We start from the raw sequence: 11,417 nt of genomic DNA on the forward strand, positions 1-11,417 counted from the left end.
AAAGAGTGTGTGTGTGTGTGTTGTTGATTAGTATTTAAAAATGTATTTTTATCAAGTTTTTATATCATCATTTTGCATTTGAAGTATCAATAACTCCTTAACTATAACATACCTAATAATATGAGATGCCTTTAATTTGTGGTAAATATTTATTTTAAATGTAGGTTTATCACGTAAATGAAAAGATTGATTGATAAGTTTAAGAACTAAAATTGAAAGGACAAAGAGATGGTCAAATTTAGAAAAGAAATGTTGTTGCAGTCCAAACTGGAACACTATTCTGTAATTGGATCATATCTAGAGTTGTAGATCTTGGATTTAAGTCTACTTTATATGAATGGAAAGGTAAGACACAGGCCTATAACTTTCATGGAAGCCCAAGATTTAAAAAGGTCATTTTCAAGTCCAAATTATAGCAATAATGAAGAAGTCTGAATCTGTCCTGTAACCCGAACACTGTTCAGTTATAGGCCAAATGACCTCTATTTTTTTTCTGAAAAGGTGAGACAATTTCCTACAACTTTCATGTTTTTAAGTGGTTCTAATTCTAACATTATCAATGACGTTTTGAGTAGACAAGAGAAGATAAGGATTGTCACCAAGTCAAGAGATGACCACCCACTCATCAATTTGTACTCATAAAAAGAGATATTTGTCATGTATTTAGGCAACTTGATCTCTAGATAAAGATCATACTCTTGCTTTCTCTCTTTGTATTTTTGTATTGCTTAAGTTTTGCTTTCATTAATATCAAGTTTATGTCTTTCCTTTCCTTTCCTTTACTTAGTTAACTTTTATCTTATTTATGTTCTTATTTTATTTATTTATGTTTTTTTTCTTTCATTATGCTTAGCTAAGTTTATTATGTCAAGGTGAAAAGGTTACACTAATAGTGTAAGAATAAGTATAGTGTAAACTTAATATGGACTTTTATATTTGATACTAACATGTTTTGTATTTGTTATCTTGTTCACTCTTTAATACTTTACTTGTTAAATGACTAATCTAGATTTATGTTGTATAACACGTGGTACAACAAATACTTGGTACTTTCATAGTTCATACTGTATGTATAACCAGCACCTGAGCTATGAAAGGAACTTAATTTGTTGTTAACATAAGTTATAATCATGAATGCCTGGAAACATTTACAAGTATTAGCATTAATAGAATAAGATAACTAATGTAATCATGTTAACAGTTTATAATCTTATTGGAACCTCCTTTATGTGTGGTTTCCAATTGAATAATTAGAGTTTATACTATACATGTTTGACATACTATTAGTGGATCCACCAACCTTGACATTTGTTGTTATCATTGTTTAAATCCTTATATTAATCTTTCATCTCAAAGTTCTCATTAGCTTCTTCTTCTTCTTCTTTATTATTATTATTAGTATTATTATTACTACTTCTACTAGTAGTATTATTACTACTGTTATTATTATTGTTGTTGTTGTTGTTGTTGTTATTGTATTATTGTTATCTATAATCTATATAATTAACCTTCTTGTGGTTCGACCTCGGTCTTACCGGGTTATTTATTACTTCGACACTCCTACACTTAGGAGAAGATATCAATCTTTTGGTCGTGTAAAGTTTGTGGCATCGTTGCTGGGAAAGTAATTTTTGTATACATTATAGTATTTATTTTCTTTTCTTTTTTCACTTTTCTTATATCTAACTTTATTTCTTTTGTTTTGTTTCTTCTTCTTTTGCTTTCTTCTTTTTTTTTTATTATACTCCTACACGTATATGAGGATGTGTTCACATACATTAAGTGGTAGACTTTGTAAGGTATCCTCATCATTTTCAGAAAACATGGCTGAAGAAGATAATCAATCACTTCATAATGAAAATAATGAGAATAACCGTGTTAAAACACTTAGAGACCACATGAATCCCACAAGAATAAGTGTACCATCATGTATAGTTTCCCCCCTGATGCATCTCATTTTAATTTCAAGTCAGGCATTTTCAACTTTTACCTTCTTTTCATGGCTTAGATTTAGAAAATCCATACTTGCATTTAAGGGAATTTGAGGAGGTCTATAACACCTATAATGACTCAAATTGTAACATGAACACATCATATTAAAGCTTTTTCTTTTTTCCATTAAAAGATAAAACTAAAACATCGCTATAAAATTTGAGATTAGGATCCATTCATGTTTGGGATGACATACAACAATAATTTTTAAAGAAATTTTTCCCTTCTCACATAATAAACTCTTTCATAAGACAAATCATCACTTTCACTGAAAAACCAGGAGAAACATTTTACCAATGTTGGGATAGTTATCGAGACTTGCTTAATACTTGCCCTCATCATGATTTCGAAACATGAAGATTGGTTTCATATTTTTATGAAGAGTTAACAACTAGAGATATGTAAATGGTTGAATTGATGTGCAATGGAACTTTTAAAGATAAAGATCCTAATGAAGCAATGGAGTACTTAGACTTGCTAACTAAAAATGCTCAAAATTAAGACACTACAAGCATGTATGAGACTTCAGGTAAAATCCAACCTCATACATCTAATGAAGGTATGTACAACCTTAGGAAAGATCATAACCTTCAAGCCAAGTTTTCATCTTTAGCTAGAAAAGTCGAGGCACTAGAATTGAAAAAAAGTGGTCAGTTAAAATCTATTCAAAACATTGCGTGTCAAATCTGTAAAACAAATGAACACTCAACCAATGACTGTCCAACCTTGTCTTATTTTAAGGAATGTCTCCATGAACAAGTCTATGCCTTAAACAATTTTCAAAGGCCTAACCATAAACCATACTCGCAAACATACAACCTTAGTTGGAGAAATCACCTAAATTTTAGTTAGAAAAGTGATAATAATAATGCACAAACTTCACAACCACCATTTCAAGCACATCATAATTTTCAAAATTCTCACGGATATGTACCTCCTTATTCTCCACCTTCTAAAAGAAATTTTAAGGAAATTTTGTATGCATTCTGACACGACCAAAAGATTAATGTCTTCTCCCAAGTGTAGGAGTGTCGAAGTAATAAATAATCCTATAAGACCGGGGTAGAACCACAAGGAGGTTAATTGCATAAATTATAGATAACAACAACAATAACAACAACAATAGTAACAATAATAACAATAATACTACTACTACTAGTAGTAGTAGTAATAGTAATAATACTACTAGTAGAAGTAGTAATAATAATACTAATAATAATAATAAAGAAGAAGAAGAAGAAGAAAAAGAAAAAGCTAATGAGAACTTTGAGATGGAAGATTAACGTAATGATTTAAACAATGATAACAACAAATGTCAAGGTTAGAGGATCCATTAATGGTATGTCAAACAAGTATAGTATAACTCTTATTATTCAATAGGTTATACCATACAATTGGGCTATGAAAGTGTCAAACATTTGTTGTACCAAGTGTTATACAACATAAATCTAGATTAATCATTTAACAAGTAAAGTATTAAAGAGTAAACAAGATAACAAATACAAAACATGTTAGTTTCAAATATTAAAGTCCATATAAAGTTTATACTATACATACTCTTACACCATTAGTGTAACATTTTCACCTTGACATAATAAACTTAGCTAAACATAATGAAAGAGAGAAACATGAATAAACAAGATAAGAACATAAATAAGATAAAAGTTAACTAAGTAAAAGAAAGGAATTGAAAGGTATAAATAAGATACTAATGAAAACAAAACTTAAGCAATACAAAGAGAGAAAGCAAGAGCATGATCTTGATCTGAAAACCAAGATGCCTAAATGTATGGCATATGCCTCCTTTTATTGGTCAAAATTAGAAACTATTGATTTGATGACTAATTAATGAGTGGGTGGCCAACTCTTGACTTGGTGACAATCTTTATCTTCTCTTGTCTACCCAAAATGTCATTGATAACGTCAGAATTAGAATCATTTGAAAACATGAAAGTTGTAGGAAATTATCTCAATTTTTTAGAAAAAAAAATGGAGGTCATTTGAACTTCTAGAACTTCAAATATGAGCCAAACACTTAACAGTGTTCAGGTTGCAAGACAAATTCAAACTTCTTCGTTATTGTAACAATTTGGACTTGAAAATGGCCTTATTAAGACCAGACCATGAAAGTTGTAGGTCTATCTCTTACCTTTTCATCCATATAAAGTAGACCTAAATTTGAGATCTACAACTCTAGATATGACCCAATTACCGAACAGTGTTCCAATTTGAACTACACCAGCATCTTTTTTCTAAATTTGACCATCTCTTTGTCCTTTCAATTTTAGTATTTAAACTCATCAATCAATCCTTTCATTTATGTGATAGGCTTACATTTCATATAAACATTTACCATAAATTAAAGGTATCTTATATTATTAGATATGTTATTATAAAACATGCTTTAGTTAAGGAGTTATTGATACTTCAAGTGCAAAATGATGATATAAAATCTTAATAAAAATACACTTTTAAGTATTAATCACACCTACCAACCAGCTTATTACTAGTCCCTAGTAATCAAAGCATTAAAATAGAAAAATAATTTACAAATTCCACAAAGCAAGACATTCATCATTCAACTTCCATTAATTTATTCAGATAAACAAACTCTTATTAAATTTATATATCTACTCAATAACTCTTAAATAAGATATTAATAAACCTTTCTTTTGTGCTCAATATATCAACACATAGTTATGGGGTTTTACTTGAAAGAAAATAAAATTTTTGTTCTCATGTTTAAGGTTAACTTTCTTGGGTTGGATTATTATCTTTTTTTTCTTCTTTTTTCTTTTTTATTAATATACATATAACTTAAAAACACAATGCATCTGTAACTCATTTAACAAACGTTCAGCTAATGACTCCTAGACTAGTTGGTCTTAGGGCATTAGGTGTTGAGACACCCCTTCGAGCTTAATAACTCGAGTTGCAGATATTGATATGTAGATAGTGCAACATTTGATTTCCTTAAGTTTTTCTCATCAACGCATATAACAAGCATTAGGCCAATAACTCCCAAGTCAGTTGACTTTAGTGTATTAGGTGTTGAAACACTCCTTTGGACTTAATTGCTCAGGTTAGGGAGGCTATGAAACTAAACTTATCTATGTTTTTCTTATCATTATTTTTTTTTGCTTTTTTGTTTTACTTTTTTTTTTAAATTATATACTATCTCTTTCCATTAGTTGTTACCTTTAACAAAAAAACATAAATAATGTAATAATCTAATATGCAACTCACAATCATATGTTAAAGTGCATGTGCGAAAATTAAGATTTAAGAATATATGTTAAATGAGTATATGAGCAAAATTAAGTGATAACAATGCAAGAGTTTGTAAAACTTAATATTTCAAGAAATATTATGATAGACCTTGTTAAGAACTGTTACTAAGAAGCATCTCAAGAGTCACTTCAACAAAAGAGTTCATTTACTCTATCATCCTAGTAACAACAGTTTTGCATATGTTTTATGAAATAGAAAACACAGTTAGTTAGTTTTTTTTAACTACTACCCTTTCCCCTCTAACCAAAATGATACATTATCCTCAATGTCCTAAGGTAGAAAGATAAAGTATAGAAGACATTACCTAAAATAACGAACATTGACAAACCTAAAACACACTTAAACAAATATAAAAAACAACAAAACACAATAATAAAACCAAAAGACACAAAGATCCACAAATGAAGGCTCAAATCCAATCTAAACTTTTTATGGCTTTCCTTAGTTGACCAATTTATAGGACTCATGGAGGGAACAATTACATGAGTGAAAGATTATAGTTGGTCAATCAATTATTCAACAGTAGCAACAAAGATTATGATTTGTCGTGCAGAAGATGTTAAAAATTCATGTTTTACAGCATGATCAAGAAAAGACAACAACTTATCATAATAACCATATTAAAATTTAACAAATTTATAGGTTTATGGTGAATGTGTAGTTGGGTGATTAGTACTTAAAAGTGTATTTTTATCATGGTTTTATATCATCATTTTGCACTTGAAGTATCAATAACTCCTTAATTAAAGCATGTTTTATAATAATATATCTAATAATATAAGATACCTTTAATTTATGGTAAATGTTCATTTTAAATGCAGGCCTATCACATAACTGAAAGGATTGATTGATGACTTTAAGAACTTAAATTGCAAGGGCAAAGAGATGATCAAAATTAGAAAACAGATGTTGGTGCAATCCAAACCGGAACACTATTCGGCAATTAAGTCGTATCTGGAGCTATAGATCTCAGATTTAGGTCTACTTTATATGGATCGAAAGGTAAGACATAGGCCAAGATATAAAAAGGCCATTTTCAAGTCCAAATTGTAGCGACAACAAAGAAGCCCGAATCTTTCCTCCAACCCGAGCACTGTTCAGTATTTTGGCCATATCTGAAGTTCTAGAAGTCCAAATGAGCTCAAGTTTTTACACAAGACAACTGAGACAATTGCCTACAACTTTCATGTTTTGGAGTGGCTCTAATTTTGACATTATCAATGATGTTTTGGGCAGACAAGAGAAGATAAGGATTGTCACCAAGTCAAGAGTTGGCCACCCACTTATCAATTAGTCATCAAATCAGTAGTTCCCAATTTTGGCCTATAAAAGGAGGCATTTGCTATGAATTTAGGCATCTTGGTGTCCAGATCAAGATCATGCTCTTGCTTTCTCTCTTTGTAATGTTTATGCTTTGCTTTCATTAATATCAAGTTTATGTCTTTCATTTCTTTTCCTTTACTTAGTTAACTCTTATCTTATTTATGTTCTTATTTTGTTTATTTATTTTTCTTTCTTTCATTATGTCTAGCTCAGTTTATTATGTCAAAGTGAAAAGGGTACACTAATGGTGTAAGAATAAGTATAATGTAAACTTAATATGGACTTTAATGTTTGATACTAACATGTTTTGTATTTGTTATCTTGTTCACTCTTTAATACTTTGCTTGTTAAATGACTAATCTTGATTTATTACTTTGACACTCCTGCACTTGGGAGAAAACATCAATCTTTTAGTCGTGTCAAGTTTTTGGTACCGTTGCTGGGTGATTAGTACTTAAAAATGCATTCTCATTAAGGATTTATGTCATCATATTGCACCTAAAGTATCATTAAATTCCCTAACAAAAACATGTTTTATATTAGCAAGTCTAAAAATATAATATACCTTTAATTCATGGTAAATGTTCATCCTAAATGCAGGTCTATCACATAAATAAAAGGATTGATTGATGAGTTTAAGGATTGAAATTGAAAGGATAAAAAGAAGGTCAAACTTAGCAAAGTGTTGCTGGTGCATTCCAAACTCGAACACCGTTCAGTAATTTGATCATATCTGGATCTGTAGATATCAGATTTAGGTCCATTTTATATCGATGGAAAGGTAAGACATAGACCTACAACTTTCATATGAAGTCAAAGACTCAGTTCTGCCGTTTTCAAGCCCAAATCTTAGCAACAACGAAGACGTCGGAAGCTGTCCTGCAGCTCAAGCACTATTCGGTTTTTGGCTCATATCTTGAGTTCTAGAAGTCCAAATGAGCTCTGGTTTTTTTTTATGGAAAGCTGAGACAATTGCCCACAGATTCCACAATTCAGTTGGCTATAATTCTGATGTGAGCAATGACGTTTTGGCCAGCCAACAATATCAAAAATCAGCCCACAATATCAAAAAACCAGCAGCCATTAATGTCAAAAACCAGCCACCAAATCAATGGATGCCCACCAATTCTTCAATCAATCAATAGTTCTGAAACTTAGCCTATAAAAGGAGGCATTGTCCATGTATTTAGTCATATTAATTTTCAGATCAAAGTTATCTTCTTGCTTTCTCTCTACATCTTTGTAATGTTCAAGTTTTCTTTTATGCTATAGTAATCTCTTGTTTATGCTCTTTCATTTCCTTTCCTATACTTAGTTAGCTTATATTATGTTTATGTTCTTATATTGTTTATTTGTGTTTTTCTCCTTCTTAATGTTTAGCTAAGTTAATTATGTCAAGGTGAAAAGGTTTCTCTAATGGTGTTAGAATATGTATAATATAAACTCAACATGAGCTTTAAATGTTTATATCCAAGAAAGATTGTTATTAACATGTTTTATCTTTTTATCTTACTAATTCTTAATACCTTGCTTATTAAATGTTTAATTTAGATTTGTGTTGTATAATATTTGGTACATCAAATGCTTGATCTTTCATAGTTTTCGGCCGAAATCGTTATTATGATAGAAACTTGATTTGTTGTTAACATAAACTAGCAACATGAATGCTTGATGATATTTATAAGTATGGTATTACTTATATAAGATAATTAATATGATCATGTTAGTAATTTATAATAAGCTAATAACGAGAAATCATCCGATTAGAACCTCCTTTGTGTGTGGTTTCTAGTTGAGTAATAAAAAGAGTTTGTATTATATTTATTTGAAATACCATTAGTGAATCCTATAACCTTGACATATGTTTTGTTATTGTTTAATCCTTACATCAATATCACATCCCAAAACTTTCTTCAACTCCTTTTCTGTTATTATTCTCTTTAAATCTTTTTCTTTATTTGTAATTTATATAATTCACCTCCCTGTGGTTCGACCCCGGTCTTGCCGGGTTATTTTACTTTGACACTCCTGCACTTGGGATAAGACATCAACTCTTTGATCGTGTCATTAGGTTTAATATATTTGATATTTACCATTTGTAATGATGTCCAATGTAATGTGCTGTTATTATTTCACATATCACTAAAATAAAAATAAATCTTTATTTATGTAACAAAACACTTATAACAATCAATAAAAAAATATTAATTTATAAGACACATCTACAAATTTATATTTCTACTATTCATATAATATAAAACTTTGGGGGCATAAACTCCTTCACTATTGATATAAAAAATAAAGGAAGTGGTTTTTTCTTTTTTTTCATTTCTTCTTTTTTTTTTCTTTTTTTTTTGTCTTTTTTTACTTAATTTTAAATTTTTCTTCATAAATTATTTGATTTACTTTCTATAAGATGATTATAGTCTCAAATAAATATATTGACATTGATATGTATGTGCTTAATTATACAAGTATCTATTATTATTATTGTATAATTCATTAAAATTTAGTTTTAAAAAATTAAAGCTCTTAGATTCATTATAGTTCATCACTAGATTGTGAATTTAACAGATTAATTCATAAAAATTGGGTCAATCGAATATCTCATTATCTCAATATAAAAAAAACTGAGATAATGTTTTTAGTCAAATCATGTTTTTTTACCGATTATTTGAGTTGTTTTTTAACCTTTCTAATAAATTGGGTTATGTTAGACAATTCTTATAATTTAATTTAATCTATTAAATCAAATTTAATAACAAGATTAAATAATTTCTCATGGCCTGTTCAAAAGAATTCAACCCAATTCAAACTGCAACATAATGCAAACTTATTTAACCCTAATCCAATGATTAAAAAAAATTACTACATTATTATCTCTTGTAAAAATTCCACATAAATGCTCCATTAAAATATAAGGATTTCATCACTTCAAATAATATTTGTTCACATTTCTTTGATAATGTGATTGAAAGTGTTTTTTTAGAATAAATTAGAAATAGTATAGTTATTAAACCCAAACTAGACTAGCAAGTCGACTTCGGACCCAGATAACCTGGTGGCTAGACTAGTCCGGGTTTATCAAAAGACTAGCTGTTGCAACGACCCGACCAAACCCAGTTAACCTAATAGGTCGACCCATGACCCAGACGAGACTCGGTGATTTTTTTCTTTCAAATGTGATTTTTCTTCTATACCCCTCTTTTTTCATATTTTTTTAGTTGGTTATTAACACTTTTTAAAGTTCACTATATAAATATTAGAAAAGTGTTTTATTTTTTCAATTTGAGATTTGAAACCTTTTAGTATATATACTTTATATTCATTAGAAAAAATTTATATTTTTTCAATGTGAGATTTGAAATCCTTTAATATATATACTCTATATTCCCAAGAAAAAAGTTATTTTTTCAATGTAGGATTTAAAGCTCTGTCATATATATACTATATGGTCACAAGAAAAAATTATGTTTTTTCAACTTAAAAGTATAACATAATATATTTTCAATGTTGGATTTGAAGCCCTTTAGTATATATACTCTATATTCACAAGAAAAAAGTTATGTCTTTTCAATGTAGGTTTGAAACCCATTAGAAAAAAAAATTATTTTTTTCAATGTGGAATTTGAAACCATTTCATAAATATACTCTATATTTATAAGAAAAAAGTTATATTTTTTCAATATCGAATAAAAAAATATTTTAGTTTGAATACTTCAACTTAAAAATATAACATAATATCTTTTTAATGTAAGATAAAAAAATTTAAAATATTATTTTAAATTTTATTATTTAAAACATGTATAACCTATATTCATATTAATTTTTTTATATAAAATATTAAAATTTTAAATATATTTTTTAATTTTTTTTAATTAATCTAAATTAACTTAAATTGCTCCATGAAATTCAGGACTCTATCTCTTAATCAGATAAAAAACTAAGTTAAAAGACTTAGTTAGATCAACCTGTGAACCGGGTTGGATAAATATTAAGAATAGTTAGAAGACAAAGTTGAAGACTGTCCCATATTTAGAAGCGTTCAAAACTTATCACACAAAAAAATCTAACGCCTGGTCCAAGGGCACCAAAATCTCAACCTCAACAACAGCTTGACACATGTTAGCCTAAGTAATTTACACATTACAGCCACCACTCCACGCAGCATTTTACGTGTCAAGCATTGGCCTGGTTTTCATCACTATAAATTAAGGCAACCGTGGCTGATGCTTATTACCAAAAGTAGTGTGTTTTCAAACTTTTAAGTGATTTTGCTTTCAATTCATTTGTGTTCTCTCAATCCTTCAAAGAAATCAATAACCAAAAATGGCTGACAACACCCAGAAGATGAGCTACCAAGCTGGTGAGACCAAAGGCCAAGCTCAGGTTAGCTTATGAATTTCTTTCTCTATTTTGCTTTTGTTTTTATATATAAATTAATGTGTGATGCTCTATAACATATCGATTTTGTTTGTTTCAGGAGAAGGCCAGTAACTTGATGGACAAAGCTGACAATGCTGCTCAATCTGCAAAGGAATCAGTGCAACAGGTTCCCATATTTTTGTTCAATCTCATGTTCTATATTATTTTTTTAGAGAATTCATTCTCACCACAATGACACAATGGATTGTGCATAAGATTTTAGAATGACAATAAACGAAAAAGATTGAGGAACACTCATGAATAAAATTCGCAACACTCTTAAGTGTTAATAATTAGTTGCGTATTTTGGCACAGATAATCTTAGCGACTAAGTTTGCAGTAGGTTTTTTTCTTATTTTTATTTTAATTTTGATAGTTCCTTCTTT

This window comes from Populus euphratica, unplaced genomic scaffold, assembly GCF_000495115.2.
Source record: "Populus euphratica unplaced genomic scaffold, PopEup_1.0 scaffold684.1, whole genome shotgun sequence".
Classification (NCBI taxonomy): domain Eukaryota; kingdom Viridiplantae; phylum Streptophyta; class Magnoliopsida; order Malpighiales; family Salicaceae; genus Populus; species Populus euphratica.